The following is an 18,846-nucleotide window of genomic DNA, read 5'->3' on the forward strand; positions in this document are numbered from 1 at the left end:
ACATGTGAGGTTCGGTGAGTTGACATCACAAGGGTTATCTCCTGAAATGGATACAATGCTTCACAAGTTGAATCAAAATTTTGCATACTTAAAAAGGTTTCAACTGACAGTTGAATGTTACCCTGGTAACTAATTTTCCTGTAAGCCTAAAATTCAAGCCTGTGTTCCAAGGATTCTACTTATGGTTCCATTAGCCCAGGTTAAAATAGAGCAATGTATTTGACAAAAATAATTATGCTCCCAAACTCACTTTAAATAAAACACTAAACCCTCCATGCATTAATTCTATATCTTCATTATATGTAACTACATATCTGATTGCACACATGTCCACACACAAAAGAACTGTCAGAAACCCATAACATTTGATTATCACCGTTCAAAAAGTAATGCGTTTCAAATTTTCAACCATCATCATATTGAGCTGGAAAGTGGATTAATAAAGAATTCAATTGGTTCTAATACCCTTAAACATTACTTATTGTAAGCAATGGATTCTATCCAATACATATTATAAGGTCTATGTTTTCTCCTTATGCAAATGTAAACCCTATGAAATATATTGTCTAATCCCCTTCTTGTCATCTTTATTTGTCGTTTTGTTTCAAAGATAGTTGGATTCTTGTTGTGCCTACAAGAAGCATACATTCCAACTAGAGCCAATGTTGGGACTCAATTTGATAATGCAAAATTTTCAAGTCCCAACCCCCTTATGCATAAGGTCTCATTTTCTCACCCTTGGTTAAAATTGCCTAATTGTTGCTCATCTTCACCCCCCACGTTCATAACAAAAGATGAAAGTTGCAAAAATTCTAACTATCTATCTAGCAAGATCTGTCTTTTTCCTCAGTTTTTACAGTGTTGCAGAGTTCCAATGGACTGCCAGATCGCTTCTAGTTGTCTGCCTTATGTCCTGCTTATCAATCATGGTCTAACGAGTCCCTTTTTCCCTTTGTTTCGTTCATTCCATCAGTTTGTGGGTTTCCAATGAACATATAAACTTCAACTGCCTTGTCTTGCCCTCTGTCCTCTTTTGCATCTCCACTATTTTCCTTCCTCTTGCTTCATTGCATTTTTCCTTTGCGGAGTTCACCCGGACTTCTTTCAGTTCCTTAGCATGTCCCAACCTCTAGTTCTCTTTTGTATCTTCAAATTCTCCCATTTCCAAGTTTCCAACATCCAATCAAGTCTCATGTGCTTTGCGGACTTGCAAGGTTCAGCCAGACCTCTTCCATTTCCTTCTGCCTCCTAAACTGTAGTCCTTCTTTGTTCCCCATTTCAAAAACTCTTTATCCCTTCCCTGTCTTACTATTTTTGACTTGTGGAATGTATTCAGACTCCATTCAATCCTTTTCCATCCCCAAAATCTCCAAACATATTGACCTCCTAACCTTTTCTACAAATCCTGCCTTTCATCCTTGTGCTTTGTTTCCCTTTCACCAACTTGCAGAGTTCTAACAGAAATCTTCCTTCCTCTATTTTCACCTCCAAGAATCTCAACCTCTTGTCATTATTTGATCCACTCGGCTTGAAAATCAAATTTTGCAAGGTGACAAATCTTCCCTTTTTGGCGCAAAAGTATCTCTCAATGATCTCCCAATTTGGTTTGGAATCCAAGGTTCTGTATGATTGGTGGATTGCTTCACAATGCAACAGAGATTGAAATAACCATGAAGCTTGGGTGTATCAAGTTGGAACATCAGAGATATGGCAAAGCATTCTACAAGTTCTTATGGGAGCCTGGCATTGGCATTTGGGCTCATATTGCTTGGTCTTTGGGAAGGGAGGATGGTAATGTCACCTTGTCTTGAGTAGCCAATCCTGTCCTTTTTAGCCTATTTAATTCTCAAAAGCTAATTTTCAGCTTTATTAGGGTACAATTAATGAAATAAAATTTAAATTGTCCTAGGCTTCTGCAGATTATTTATATTTCATTAGTTAAAAGTTCAACCTTGGTTATTTTAATAAAGAGACTTTATTTTAGGCAAGAGCCTACAATGCAACGGTAAATTGTGAGCCTCTCATCTGGGAGGTCCTGGGTTCAAGTCTACTTGACCTTAACACATAATAATAATTAATCTCAATAATTAATAATCTAGGCTTCGGTCCATTATCTATCAGAAAAACAAAATAAATAAATAAAGAGACTTTTATTTTATGTCAATGGAAAATTTACAAAGTGGGTCACTCCATCAGTGGGAATATGAAATAATAAATGAAAATAAAATTAAGTAATTCTCTCAAGGATGGGATATAAAAGAGTTGAGAGTCAAAGAGCAATTCATTCTTGACATGTTATTTCTTGGAGAATTTCTTTGAGAGCTTGTTCTTTAGGTTCAGAAAACTGTCGGACAAAAACCCCAAGGTTCTTAGTTGATTGAACAAAAACACATTTTATCCAACCTTGATGGCTTCACACAAGATTCACAAGTGCATCTATTGGATTGGATTTCTATGTATTTGGTGTGAGAAAGATATATCTTCTCTGAAGGTTGAAGTTTTGATAATTTTCAAAGGTTTGCTAGCAAATGGAAAAGTATTGCTTTCTCCAATTTGGATAAAGATTTATCACTTTTGGTTGCAACTCAGAAGTCAATCATGACGAGGACCAAGAGAAACATTTGGATATCATGGAATGAAGATGGACTGTTGGGTGTTATTTCCCTCTATTGTTAAGCGGAACTGTTAAAATTGTTGGACATTTAATCTGTGTTGCCCTTGCATGGAACACTGAGACACATTAAGGATGACTGAAGCAATATTTGGGGTGATTTGTCCCTTTTCCTGTTCAACCATTATTCCCTGTTGATGTGACGATCGAAGAAGGATTCTTGGCGATTGAATGAGTTTCCTAGCTGGCCATTTGACATTTCAGCAGTAAGGCATTGCATTGTGAAGGGAGTTGTTAGATATAGGAGCCACTTTGCTGACCACAAACCTTCTTCAGGAGTGGCATGAGGATTTTTGGAGCTGCTGCAATGTTAGGATTGGCCATGGGATCCTTATGAGCAGGTGGAACAGCCTTATTGTAAGGTTACTGACAGATAGGAGGTAGTGGCATTAACTTTGGAGGAAGTTTCTGCAATCTTGAGTTTGGGCAACTCATAAACAACTTACTGTTTTATGTATGAATCTGCTAAGAGATCAGAAAATATATCTTTGTATTTCTGTGTCTGACCAGCAAGCTGTTAACTTCTCCATTTAATGATTGCAACCACATTGAATGTATGCCAAATGTTTGTTGTAATTCCACAGGCATTTGTGACTAGATGAATGCTTTGAACATATATATATATTTTCAAATCAGAGAGAAATATTCTTATATCAGACTACAGAAGGAATTCCTCCATGTGAATTGCATACAATCTGTTGGAAAAAATACTTTTGTACCAAAACACATTAAAGTTGCAGTATCTTGAGGATGGAAATTATTCTAGTACATTACAAATCAAATTAGTTGCATCTGAGAAGTACATAATATAATAATTATTAAATACAAGCATACTCTCATTGAAGTGTGTACCATCTATTCTCTCCGAATCTATGCAGTTAATCCTCCAACATAAATAATAGCACAGTTGAATACTATTCCTATAGAAAGAAGGTAAGGCACTAAGTGAGAGACAGTTTAATTTTCAAGAAAATTGGAAGGAAAATGTCATTGAATAGGGACCAAAATTTTCTGTTGATTGTCCAGAATCTCTTCCATTCTACGTAGCCGAATTGTCACCTTCAGTGCTTTCTACCTGAAAGTGAATCAATTCCGAAACAGAAACCATTTGGAATTGAGTAGGGTACTGATTTTCCAAGCAGAAACGATTCTGACTTTTTTGTTTTGTTTTGGGAAGATTCAGGTGCTGACGTGGTGATTCCACGTCAACTCTAACTGCGTAGTTGACTTTGACTGGGAAAAAAAACCTAAATTTTGAGCTTTTTCAATAACACCACTTGTTATTTTATTCACCCGTCTATTGAATGTATTCAATAATGTCGCTTTTCCATCCCACGACGACTAGTTTTCCTGCACAAGGGCACAGACGGTAGTGTTTCAGTGGTTCGCAATGGCTCTTGGTGGTTTATAGTGAACATTTTTGGTGGCTCTGCTACTTCATGTTGCCGTTATTGGTTTCTCTGACTTCATTTGTTGGCTCTAAGTGTGCCTTCGTTGGCTTCCAGTTCCTTCCTCACAATGTTCAGTGCCTGCGAAAATGGACTAAGATAGACAAAAAAAAAAATCAAAAGTTTTAAAATTAAAAAATTATTTTATTTATTTTAGTACTTACAGAATGTCTGAACTTGGAATGTTAGGGGCCTCAGTGCCCCTAACAAGCAGTAACTCCTAAAACGTTACATTACTAACACTAAAGCTGACATAATTCTTCTTCAGGAAACAAAACTTAATAGTGAAGAATTTAATAAGTTCAAAAGATCATTAGGTTGGAGGGACATAGAAGATTCCCCTACTGAAGGGACTTCTAGAGGTTTTGCCATAATATGGGATCCTAGAAATGTATTGATTTAATCTATAGAAATTCATAAAAATTGGATGGGTGGTATGGTGAAAGGAATCAGATCTGAATTTCGCTATAAGTTTTTTAATGTCTATGGCCCAATTCACAATGGAGATGAAGTTAGGTTATGGAAAGAGCCGGAAGACAGACTAATGTTTGAATAGGAAAGTCTATCTATTCTAGGAGGATATTTTATTGCTATTCTTCGATCTTCAAAAATGAGAGGAGGTAGCAACACCCTCTCATTACCATCAAAAGAATTTTTTTAATTCGGTAAATGGGTTAGGTCTTATGAAGTTGGCTAGATAGGACAACACCTTCACTTACAACAATAGAAGGAAGGGGTTCAGTAATATTGTAGAAAGATTAGATAGGTGTTTCAGTCATGGAGATCTGTCAACGATATCAATCTCATTTCAATATGAAATTAAACCAATATCAGGATCGAATAACTATCTTATAGAGCTTAAAATTCTAGAAAATAAATGACCTAGCAATTGTCCTTTTAAGTTTAAGCAAATGTGGCTCAAAAACGATGATTATATTAATCTTATTAAGTGATAGTGGGAGGAAACAGAAGTCTCGGAATTTAGGATGTTCCAGGTAGTTAGCAAATTGAAAATAATCAAACGCAAGTTAAAAGAGTGGAACTCAGAATTCTTTGGAAATATCTTTGTGGATAAGATAACTCTGGAAGATAAACTAGAATTGTTAAACAAGGAAGTTATGGAAAATGGAATGGGAAAGGCTCAATTCCTTGAAGAAAGAAAGCTTATGCAACAATATGAAGAAGTTTTGGCTAAAGAAGAACTTTTTTGGAGACAAAAGTCGAGAGAAATGTGGATAGAAGATGGCCATTACAACACCAAATATTTTCATAATAGCTCTAAGCAAAGAAGAGCTATTAACCGAATTACTTCCATTAAAGGAATGGATGGAAATCCAAAGAACTCAGTTTAGGAAATCAACTTAGATGTCGTTTCATACTTTGAAGGTATTTATAATAACAATGTAAGTTCTAATTTGACAGCTCAAATGAGTGTTCTCTCTAACATTCCAAGATTCGTCTTCGTAGAACAAAAGATCAACAAACCAAAGGTTGAAGAAGTCCTCAAAAAAATTAATGTGGACAGGTCTCCAGGTCCTCTTGGTTTTCCAACCTTTTTCGTTCAAAAATGTTCGGACTTCATAAGAGAAGATGTAACGAAAGCCTTGGAAGGACTCAAGAACTGCGACAAACTACTAAGAGAAGTCAATAATACTTTTATAGCCCTTATTCCAAAAAAGGATAAGGTAGAATCTTTCAACGATTTTAGACGCATAGCTTTATATAATACTCTCTACAAGCTCTTTACCAAAATTTTGGCCAGCAGACTTCAAAAGATGTTGTCTAGTCTTATAAGTGAGGAACAAACAAATTTTGTACTAGGAAGATCGATATATGATGACTTCATTCTAAGCCCAAGAGGCTATTCATAGTTCAGAATAATAAGTTACCTAGTATGCTCATCAAATTGGATATTATGAAAGCATATATGACAGGGTAGACTGGCTCTTTTTATGTAAATGTCTTGAAGCTTATGGTTTCTCTAAACAATGGATAGAAATAATCGTTGAATGTATATCTAGTTCGAAAATGTTTGTTTGAATAAATAAAACCTCAGTAGGCTTTTTTAGTACTTTTCGTGGACTAAGGCAGGGAGTATTACGGAAGTAATTGGTAAAATACTTGCTTGTTATTAACAAAGACCAAGGGGTGAATTTATACAAAAGAATAAAGCGATGTTTCCTTAGGAAACAATAAAAAAGAATAGAAATATTCTATTCTAACAGATAAAGCTAAAAAAGTGAAAGCTAACCAAAGCTAACTAGATATTTACAATAGATAACCATTAACTAATAATAGACGACTTATCTATTATTGTAATACCCTCCCTTAATGGTTAATCTATCTAGAACACCAAGCTATCCTCTGAATTTGACAAACTTATCAAGACCAAGAGGCTTGGTGAGAATGTCTGCAGTCTGATCTGTGGTAGGAACATGCTGCAGATCAATAGTCCCGTCTTCAACCAACTGTCGTATATAATGACAATGAACATCCACATGCTTGGTTCGTTCATGGAAGACTGGATTCCGTGCTAACTTGATAACGCCTTCGTTATCAATAAACGGAGTAGTCAGTCCTGCTGGTGACATCTGCATATCCCCAAGCATCCGACGAAGCCAAACAACTTCACATCCTACCTTAACAGTCCCTCTGTATTCAGCCTCTGTAGAAGAGAGAGAAACTGCTTATTGCTTCTTGCTGGTCCATGTGACTGCACTAGATCCCAAACTGAACACATATGCAGATGTTGACTTTTTATCATCAACAGAGCTTGCCCAATCTGAATATGTGAACCCACTGAGTTTAGGATTAGAACTTCGAGAGTACAAAAGTCCATAATCTGAAGTGCCCTTTACATAACGAAACACACGCTTTGCTGCCATCCAATGATCAGCCTTAGGAGCTGTCATAAAGCTTGAAATAAAGCTGACTGCGAAGCTAATATCAGGCCTAGTAGCAGAGAGGTAGATGAGGCTACCTACTAGTTGCCTGTATGTAGTATCATCAACGAAAGGAGAATTAGACTTTGCTGATAACTTGAGACCTTTCTCCATAAGTGTAGATGCAGGTTTGCAATCTTGCATTCAGAATTTGTTTAACAAGGCCTTGGCATATTTGGACTGAGAAATGAATATACTAGAAGATTGTTGACAAACTTCAACACCTAGGCAATAATGCATGAGCCCAAGGTCAGTCATATCAAAAGACTAGCATAAGTTCACTTTGATTCCCTGAATCAAAGATGCCGAACTGCCAATGATGATCAGATCATCCACATAGATAACCAGAAGGATGATGTCACTATCAGTAGTCTTGATGTACAGATTTGAGTCTGAAGAACTCCTCTTGAAGCCTTGATCACTGAGGTACTTATCAATCTTGATGTACCATGCTCGAGGGGCCTGCTTCAAACCATAGAGAGCTTTTACTAATTTGAAAACCTGATGGTCTTTACCAGCGACCTTGAAACCAGGAGGCTGCGTCATGTAGACCTCTTCATGGAGATCACCATTCAAGAAAGCACTCTTTACATCCATCTGATGGACCTTCCAGCCAAACTATGCTGCCATGGCTAGGACTAATCTGATGGTGCTCATCTTTGCAGTAGGAGCAAAAGTCTCCTCATAATCAATGCCCTGACGCTGAGAAAAACCCTTTGCCACTAAATGAGCTTTGTACTTATCCAAAGTACCATCTGATTTGTATTTGATTTTGTAGACTCATTTGTAGCCAATGGGTTTCTTCCCTGGTGGAAGATCAAAAAGGACCCAAATGTTGTTCTTCAGTAGGCTTTGGTGTTCAGATGTCATGGCCTGATCCCACTCTGGAATTCCTTTAGCCTCAGAATATGTTTGAGATTCAAACACATTGTGAATGTTGGCCATAAGAGCAAAGTTAACAAAATCTGTAGTATTGCTCTTTTTCCGAGCAGTTCTCCCATTTATGAGCTCATCATCATGAAGATCAGCAAGTGTCTTAGCCCACCACTTAGGCCGGATAGGAGAAGGACCAACAGTAGTACTAGGAGATGCTTGATCAGCAGGATCCGCATCAGAAGAAGCTGGATCAAACTCAGGTGAAGCATCTTCAAAACGAGGTGATCTTGCAGGAGAAGCCGGAGGAGTCTGTACAGGTGTCACTGGAATAACTGGAGCTACTGGAGCCCTCCCATCAGGTGGACCTAATGGAAGCCGAACTCCCAAATCATAAGCCTGCATAGGCTAGTTTGTTGGATCAGGAACAAGAGAAATAGGCATGAATGGTCCTCGTTGCTCATCAAAGACTATATCACGGCTGTATATAAGATGAGATGTCTCCACATCAATCAGGTGGTAGGCTTTGTGAAGACTGCTATATCCAACAAGCATCAGTTTTTGACTCTTGGCATCCAACTTGGTGCATGAAGCATCAGGGATCCAAACAAAAGCAAGAGAGCCAAAAACCTTCAGGTGACTGATTCTGGGCTTGCGACCTAACCAGGCCTCTTCCAGAGTTTTACCTTTGACTGCCACTGTGGGTGACCGGTTCAACAGATAAACTGCAGTGTTAACTGCTTCTGCCCAAAACTGCTTCGGAACATGTCTATGTTTGAGCATGGAACGAGCCATCTCGGTGATTATCCTGTTCTGACGTTCAACTACACTGTTCTATTGTGGCGTGTGGGGTGTGTTGAACTGGCGTTGGATGCCATGTGTATCCAAGAAGCTGGAGAAAACATTAGAACAAAATTCCCCCCCATTGTCTGATCTAAGAGTAATAATAGATTTCTCAGACTCTTTTTCAACTAAGGTTTTAAACTTCTAAAATATAGTAAATGCATCGGATTTCTTTTTAAGGAAATACACCCACATTTTTCTACTAAAATCATCTACAAACAACAGAAAATACTTGTACCCAAGAACAGAAGGAGTGGCCATAGGGCTGCAAATATCAGCATGAACAAGCTGAAGTACCTAAGAAGCTCGCCAAGAATTGCCATTGGGGAAAGGTGTGCGATGTTGCTTCCCACCCTGACATGTGTCACAAATCCAAAGTGTTGAGTTTGAATCTTTGGCAAACCAAGAACAAGCTCATCCCGAGCAAGTTGTGAGAGATAATGCACATTTAAGTGCCCATATCGCTGATACCAAAGTATGCTTATGGAAGATTGCCGAGCAGCCATAGCTAAGTCCTGAGAATCACCAGAATTAGTGAGTCTAAAAAGACCATGATCCTCAAGACCAACTGCAACGGTAGACTTAGTTGCCCGATCAGTGATGGTGCACTGATGTGAACTGAAGGTGACTACCAAGTGTGGAGAATGTCGCAACAACTGACTGACTGAGAGTAGATTTAGTTCCACCCCTGGAACGTAGTACACATCAAGGAATATGAGATATCTCCCAACAGACTGAATCTGAATGTTACCTTTACCGACAACCGTGTACTCTTCTTCGCCACCAAAAATAACAGAATCTGAATAAGGTTGGTAGTCAGTAAACTAGTCTTTGCGGTGAGTGAAATGTCGAGAGGCACCTGAATCAATGTACCAGGCAGACGACTTCACATGATCTACAAGTCTCTTAGCCATAAAGGCATAAAAGGCAAATTCTGCCTGCACTGTTCGCTTTGGGTTGCGAACCGGGTTGCTTAGACTGGGCGGCTAAGCATTTCTGACATTCGACCTTCATCTGACCAAACTTGTGACAGTAGTTGCATTGAATGTTCTTCTTTTTGGTACCATCGGATGCTGGAGCAGAAGACTTTTGCTGAGATGGTTGCTGAAACTTGCCCTTATCCTTCTGAAAGGATTTCGTAGCAAAGGCTTGCTCAGTAGAGGTGGAATCGGATTTGAAGGTCAAAGCAAAAAAAAAATGGTGTTTGGAGGTCTGAAAAAGACGATTTTGATCAGAACAGGGGCGTTTTTTCCTGAGACAACATAGGCAAAGAGATTTTAGCATAAAAAACTGTGATTTCACCCTCAAAAACACTGTTCCTTGATTGCAGAAAAACAGATGCCAAAACTGAAACCCTAGCTCGCGATTTTCAGATATGATGAGGATCCAAGTTGCAGAAAAACAACCTCTAGATATGCGATTTTCAGCAGCTGAAAAATGACAGTGAACACACGAATTCTTCAAAAAATGGAAAACCCTAGACGGGTTTTTGAGAAATCGCAGAAAAAATTCCGAAAATTTTGAAGCAAATAATTTCAAAAAAGAAATTATAGAATTTTTGAAAAAACTTCAAGTATTAGCTTTGATACCATATTACAGAAGTAATTGGTAAAATACTTGCTTGTTATTAATAGAGACCAAGAGGTGAATTTATATAAAAGAATAAAGCGATGTTTCCTTAGGAAACAATAAAAAAGAATAGAAATATTCTATTCTAACAGATAAAGCTAAAAAAGTGAAAGCTAACTAAAGCTAACTAGATATTTACAATAGATAACCATTAACTAATAATAGACGACTTATCTATTATTGTAATAGGGAGATCCTATTTCTCTCTTTCTATTTATTCTAATGGCTAATGCGTTAGGGAGGTCAATTACGCAAGCAAGAATGGAAGCATCCGTCAAAGGTATCTCAATAACCAACAGGGAGGAGCCATCTACACATCAGCATTTTGTAGCTGATACAATGTTATTTGGAGAAGGATCAGCTAGAGAGGCCTATGCATTGAAGGATATTATTGGTAATAATATCAAGGCATCAGGTTAGGAGATTAATAGAGATAAATTGAAGATCTTTTTCTTCAACATTTCCACCAATTTGGAAGCTAAAATTTGCACCATTTTAAACTTTAACAAGGGTATCTTGCCTTTCAGATACTTGAATCTCCCTCTCAATTCGGGTCACAATGTTTCTAAACAATGGGATCCCCTAGCAAAAAAATTAAAAGTAAAAGTTGTTAGATGGAAAGGTAAGTGGCTTTCCTCAGTAGGAAGGAAGACTATGGTTTTTGTTGTTTTGTCGGCATAACCTATTTACTAGCTTTCATGTTTGGATCTCCCAAATGGATAAGTGTTGGAAATTGAAAGTCTACTTAGAACCATTTTCTGGCAGGGTAATGCAGATCGACGTAAGTTTTCCATTCTTTTCTGGGACCAAATATGTAGGTCTAAAAGTCTAGGTAGAGCTGGTATTAAAAATATTAGATGTCAAAGAATGGCCTTAGGAGCAAGGTTATTATGGAGGATGGTTAGGTTCCCTAACCTCAAATGGGTTAGGATTCTTTCCCATAAATACCTTTCATCCCCTAATCTAGTCAATATCTTTAGGGCGATCAACCCTCCCAAAGGCTCAAGATTCTGGAATTTCATCTTGAAATGCAGAAATATTATTCAGAATAAGCTCTTGTGGAATCTTGGGGATGGAAAGGAGGTTTTGTTTTGGGAAGACTCTTGGGGTGGCTATAAGCCCCATGTTCATTATCCTTCCCTGCTGAAAGCCAAATCTTATTTGGTAGAGAAATGGGGAACAAAGGTGAAGGACTATGTGATTTTTGGAGAAGATGGATTGCATTGTAAGTGGAGAAATCTTGATGTTGAAGATATTCTCTTAGAAGAGAAATTTCTTCTTCAATCAATTCTAAGATCTAAGATGATCTCTTTTAAGGGAGAGGATGATAAACTCATATGTGATGAAAGCAAAAATGAGCTATTTGTATCTTGAATCTCTTCAAGGATTCTCTCCATCTCCTTTCCCTCTCTATTTGTGTTGGGATAAGTTATGCCTTCCCAAGGCAGGATTTTTCTCATGGGTTGTCCATCAAAGGGCCCTTACAACAAAAAGACTTAAAAAGTTTGGGATTCAGCAGCCTAGCATATGCCCACTATGTGAATTTGATGAGGAATTTGTTGACCAACTCTTTCTTAACTGCCCTTATTCAAGCTCATGTTGGCATTGGCTATGTTCAAAACTAGGAGTTATGTTGGTTTTTCCAAATTCAATGAGTATGTTGACTTCTTGGTCTCTGTTGAGAACAAATAGTATATATCATAGCCTTTGGATTACGTCTCCTTCCATAATTCTATGGCAACTATGGAAGGAGAGGAACTGTAGAATCTTCTAGGATAAGTAGATGCTTGGTCGATCAATTAAAGTAAAAGATTGAAGTCTCTATCATTAACTAACAACAGATTGCTTAATTCTCTCTGCAAACATGCTAAGATAGCTCATTGGGATGAAAGAATGAGAGGTAGATGGATCGGTTTGAAAATTCCTCCCTTTTTGGGTGATGGGGGGTCTCTTGGTAAGTTAAAGAGATTAGAATGTGTTTGGCAGGCTCCGCAAGATGGCTGGTTCAAGCTCAATTTCGATGGAGCCTCTAGAGAAAATCTGGGTCAAGTAGGTATAAGGTGTTGCATTCACAATGATCAAGGGATTGAAGTAGCTAACTTGTCCAAATACATAAGTGAAGCTACTAATAACTACGTAGAGATTTATGCTTTAGTGGAGGGCCTTCGGTTGTGTAAATCCGTAAATATTAAATTTTTAGAAGTTGAGGGGGATTCCGCCATCATAATTCATGCCCTTAGAAAAGATTCCCTTTCTAATTGGTGAATAGATGCAAAATAAGCTATAGCTTTAGAACTTTGCAAATATTTTGAAAAAATTATTTTCAATCATATCTATCAGGAAGGTAATAAGCAAGTGGATGAATTAGCTAACATGGGGATTAATGCATCTCTAGCATCGAATGTTTAATTATTACCTCATCTTCCTTATTAGTTATTAGTTCCAATGCTCGAGAAAGATGGTAAGTACAAGTTGTCTTTTAAGTAGGAAAAGAGAGATATCATTAGTTTTTGTGCTCTTCCCCTTACTGAATCATGATTACATTTGCAAGCTCTAAATCTTTGCGAAGTTGGAAATCTGAGGTCATAAGGGAGGCTTTTATTACTCCCTTTAAGTAATTGGTAGAAGCCTCCCCTCTTTCAAGCTTCTTGCCTTTCTTACTCTTTGTCTGATTGGATTTTGAGATTTATCAATATGATCGGTATGTAGAAGTATTTTAAAAAGGTATTTTGTGATGTTATTAATTAGCTTTGGGTGTGTTGATGTTTATTCGATTTGAAGTCTTGCTTTTATGTTTAAATGCTCCTTTAAGACTTTATAGGTTTCCGCTCCTCAATCATTGGTTGATGGCCTCTGCATTTCCTTTTTTTTAATCTTTTTAATTGTATCTTTATTTAAGTTTTCTAATCTCTACTAAAGAAATATGGAGTCATCTATTTTGGTTAGTGTTTTTGTGACATTTTAGGTAATTTAAGACACAATAGTGGATCTCTTTGGAGAAGATGGAAAATTATAACCATTGGATATGGAATAAAGGATATAGTTTTAAAATTTGGGCTAAACTGAGGGACCATCACCCACTTCCGTCCTTTCAATGCCTCACTAGTTGGGTTGTACTATTTTTATATTTAATGTATGGCCTCGGCCTCTTGCTTATCAATATAAATAAATAGATAAATAAAAATTTAAAACCAAGTAATAGACTTGTAGACTTATAGTTAAATAGAAAACAAAATAAATTAAAACTTCAAAAATTTCATTAATTTTAAATATAGATTATTTAATGTTAGTAAATTAAATTTCATTCTAATTTACAATTGAAAAACTTAAACACTTCCATCTTCTAATTACTAATATAGTATAAATCAAACAATTAATTGTATAATTGTTATTTTTATTTAGTATTAATTTATTAAATATTTTTATTTTATATTGTTCTATATAATTTAAAATTTAAATTGAAAAATGAAAAAAGTAGATAATAAAAAATATAAGTAACTTTAAATGGTAAACCTAGAATTGGTTTCTGTGTCAATTTAAGAGTAAAAAATTTAATATTGGAATGTCACATTAATATCAGAAATTTATTAACTTTAATTGAAATTATATGTTCTAAAAGCTTTTCTATGTAATTGCAGGGTGCTCGAATTCTAGCAGTTATTATGGCAAGCACTACTCCTTCATTCACTGTTGACCCAACTTCACCATTATGGAGGAATGTGAACATATTAGAGCATGTTTTTGGTGGAGGGACATGTATTTGGATACATCTCAGGTGTGACATGCGGTATACAAGTTCCTACAACTAGGTGAAAGGGGTGTGTAATTCTTGGAAAGGTAATAAAAGCTTGTCCAAAAAGAAATAAAGTACCTATAGTAGTTTCTCAAGTAACGACATATATTAAGGAACAAGAGGAAGCAAATGCAAGGGTTGGAAGTAGGTATGGGCATCCATTGCTTAAAGGCAAAAGAAGGGGCTCACGGAAGTCGCATGCTTCATCATCTCATAGTCATACACCTAGTGATGCTCTTGATATTGTGGTAGAAAGCCATCCATTTATGAGGAGAAATGAAGATGAGACTAGTAATCTGAAGAGAGCAAGAGGACCATTGGAGATGGCATTTAATAATGATGCTAAAGATATTGCTAATGAAGGAATTACTAGGTGCCTCTATGCAAAAGGTTTATCATTCATTGTTGTTAGATCACCCTATTGGCAAGACATGGTAAGAAAAATAAATGAAGTTCCAAAGGGGTAGGTAGGCCTAGGTTACGAGAAGGTCCGTACCACTTTATTGACAAAGGAGGTCAAACATATAGAAACTGCATTAGCTCCTATTAAGGCCTCATGGAAAGAAATGGGTGTATCCATTATTTCTGATGGGTGGAAGGATGCAAAAAATAGACCCTTTATTAATGTGATTGCAATGTCCCCTAAAGGGACAATGTTTCTAAAAGTTGTTGATTGTGAGGGCCAAGTCAAGGATGCACAATTTATTGCTAACATTCTCATACAATGCATTAATGAGATAGGCCCTCAAAATGTTGTCCAAGTTGGAACAGACTGTTAAATACTATAAGATCTCTGATAGAGAGATGCAGATATCTTCCTCTTACTTTTCTAATTATAAACTGCAAGATACTGATATAGTATTATCTGAATAATATATATGTTCTCTAAATCTGAGTTTGATTACAATTCAAACTATGATGATTTATTCTATCTAATTCTTAATGTCAAAATTGACTGTCTATGCATCGGCTGGTTATTGTATTTTAAATATGGTTATCACTGAAGGAGGAGAGATCATTGCTGTTTTTAATTGATGTTCTTCTTCAATCAGCGATTGCATAATATAGGGAAGTAAGAAGTCATGTTCCCATAGGGACATGACTCTAGGAGGCCAAAGGCCACGTAGGGTCATGGCCCTACAGGTTCATGAACTAATTATTATTGTGACCGCTGATTGGTTTAGCAAACCAATATAGACAACATTTGTTAGCAATTGTAAACTCCAAGTGTGTGTGTGTGTGTGTGTGTGTGTGTGTGTAGAAATTACAGAATCATATAGTGTTTTTCATTCTCCTGAAGCTACACTTTAACACAAACAAAGCAAAGAACTGTAGAGTAGTTGGTATGTTAGTTGAGACACAATTGCCACATATATTTTCGACAACTTGTGATGTGCATTCACTCAACCTCATGCTACAAAAGTTGGGTATTAAAATAGCTTAGATTAAACAAGTTTATGATGAGGCTCAAGATATCCAAATGTTCATAACAAACCGCCACATATTGCAAGCTATTTTTAAATCATTCTTGCGGTTGGAGCTATTGAAGGCACTTCAAAATTCAAATACTACATTTTTTTTTACTTTACTTATTTATTTCAACAAAATTATATATGTACATATTCTTCATTTTTTATTACTTTGTTTAAAATTTTCAAATAGGTTGCTGAGACTAGATTCGCATCGAATACAACTATCTTGAGATGGCCTATGAATATTCGAGAGGCACTTTCTAGTATGGTGATGAGCTAATAATGGAATATATGGAGGCAATCCAGTAGTGAGAGGGCAACAAATATCGGGAAAAGGATTTTGGATGAAACTTGGTGGAAATGTGCAAAATAACTCAGTTTCATAGAGCCCATCCTAAGTATGATATGCTTTACTGACATGGATAAGCCATGCTTGGGGGAGGTTTATGATGGAAAAGACACTATGATTGAGAATATGAGATCCATCATAAACGCAAAAGTGCAAGACCTTGAAGAAGCCTTCTTCAAAGAGGTGCTATCAATGTGTTGAGCGATGGAACAAAATGACCACCCCACTCCATCTTCTTGCCTTCTTATTGAGTCCCAAATATTATAGTGAAGAGTTTCTTGCTTTTCCAACAAGGGTGCCACCATATCATGACGAAGAAGTAGGTGAAGGGTTTAGGAAAGCTATTGCTAAACTCTTCCCTCATATTGAAATGGAGGATGCAGTTACAAGTGAATTTGCTGATTTTGTATCATCCACTTGTCGCAATCTTGCTTTTGTTCATGACAAGTATAGGAAGGATGCTCACTCTTCATGGTACCTCAATGGCCACAAATTGCCAAGCCTCCAAACTCTAGCAATTAAAGTTTTACCACAAGTAAGTTTATAAATTTGTATACACTCAATCTAGTTGTCGTTTTGAAATTAACAAACTCATTTGATTTACTTAAATTTTAGAGACTCCAATGAGATCTTCCTTTGCTTCATTAGGTTGCTAGTTCATCTTTAGCTGAACGAAATTGGCGTACACACTCCTTTATCCATTTAGTGAAGCACAATTGATGATGCAGCACAAGGCAGGAGTATCCCCAAAGGAGATGTCGTACCCCCCAACAATATAACCACACAACGGAAACACAACAGCAAGAAATAATAATGCTAGATCTGATACCAAATTACAACTCTTTATTCATAGATATAATTGATTACCTGCAATACGCCCGGCTGTAAGGTCTTCCGGGTAAGGGCCAAATACAAACAGCAATTACAAAATCAGTTTTGCAAGATCCAACTTACAACCAATCTCAACTAATCCAAATACACAACTGGATAAGAACACCTAGAAGAATCCACACTTTTACCCTTAGGTCCACCAAGAGATCCTCTAGTTCCTAAGCCGCAACTCTAGCTCTTCAAATTTGCATCTATTCTTCATTCCATCTCCACTCAATGACTAAAAGACTCCACAAGACCCCTACTTGTACTAATCTAAGCCACAAGTAGGCCCAGAATGCTAAAAATTAAAACTAAATACCCATGCATAAATTAAATGCCAAAGTCGGCCTCCAACAGAAATTAAATGTCTAGAAATTGATATTCGAGCAAAATCGCGATATCTCCTAGCTCTGATTGAATTAGAACTCGTGCTTCAAATTGAAGGTAGAACTTTAGGTCCTCTACAACTCCTTAAATGTGCAAAGGCTGATTCCTTAAGGATAAGTCCGCATCCATCCCCAAAGTCAAGCACAAAGAATTGTTGTGCAAACCTGCTAGAAATCGATACTCCGAGAGAATTGCCATATCTCCCAACATATAAGGAATTAGAACTTGCACCTTGGACCATAGATAGTACTCTAGACCCTCTTCAATCCCTGAAGCGTGCAGCCTCTCATTCATTGTGAAAGACTAGTTACATGGTCTGCAATAGGCACCCAAAAACCAGAAAACACAGTTCCAATAGCAAGGTAAAAATAGCTCAAACTTCAATTCAATCCATTCAATCTCTATGCAATCATGAAATGGAAAGGTTCTCCAATATGTCTCCAACACATCCCTAACCATGAAAAGCATAACTCCACCAAAATCCAAGCTCGATGCTACTCAACACTTAACCAAAATTCCTCCAAACACGTAGGATTGCAGGTAAGCCTAGGATGCTCTTGCATCAGACACCCCAGGTTCGAAAAGATGTTTTAGTAATTGGAAGAACATCTTTTGGGATTCAACACATAAATCCCAAACTAGTTCTTAACATACATATCCTCCAAGTCTTCAACTTGCACACTCTTTCCCTTGTTTTTCTTCTTCTTCACATCCACCACAGGTGTTCCATAGGTCTGCTTTCCATGATGATCTCCAACCTTCTTAGAATCTATCAACTCAACTCCACTGCCAATACTCAGGTTCCTCCTACCGAGCTCTTCATTTTGCAAAGGAATCAAGGAAAACATCCTACTACCTTTCTCAACAGTAAACACATTCCTAACACAATCATGCACAACCCTACAATCATACTGCTACGGTCTACCAAGTAACACATGACAATTGTTCATATCCACAATATCACACAACACTTGATCCTTATACTGCCCAATCTAGAAATCAACAAGGCATTGCTCCCTTACTTCTAAAGCATGCTCACCTTGCAACCAGCCAATCCTATAAGGATAAGGATGTCTCATTTTCTTCAAACCAAGTTTATGAACCATCTCTTCAGCAACAAGGTTATCAATACTACCACCATCCACAATCACCTTGCAGATTTTGCCACCAGACTTACAACAAGTCCTGAACAAACTAGTACTTTGAAAAGAATCCAATGTCCTCTCACCAATCAATACTCACGGAGCCAACAAACTCTCTCCTTGCTCAAGCTGACTATCCTGGACTGCGGCCTCATTCACAACAGCAGTTGTCCTCCCAATCAAACATTCAAAAGATTTATGCCCTTCTTGACTACACTTGAAACACTTACCTCTGAACCCACCTCCACTTGTCCTTTGTTTCTATTCGGTTTAGTTTGCGCTGAACTATCCTGCTTCTCCTTCCCTCGGGAAATACCTTGATTCTTCCTCTTTAGCTTCTCCTCTACTCTCAAAGCATACTGATAAGCATCCTCGACTGAAGAAATATTCAACATACCAACCTCATCCTGAATATTGAATCTCA

The 18,846-nt window shown here is 37.2% G+C and overlaps 1 protein-coding gene across 4 annotated transcripts in view; it reads right to left on the bottom strand.

Moving 5' to 3' along the window:
- LOC149531884 (GDP-mannose transporter GONST1-like) overlaps positions 1-18,846 on the bottom strand; it is a 117,383-nt gene that overhangs the window by 10,691 nt on the left and 87,846 nt on the right. The window lies entirely within an intron of this gene.

The sequence above is a fragment of the Cupressus sempervirens genome, chromosome 11, assembly GCF_028749045.1.
Source record: "Cupressus sempervirens isolate cs-2001-9-10 chromosome 11, ASM2874904v1, whole genome shotgun sequence".
Lineage (NCBI taxonomy): Eukaryota > Viridiplantae > Streptophyta > Pinopsida > Cupressales > Cupressaceae > Cupressus > Cupressus sempervirens.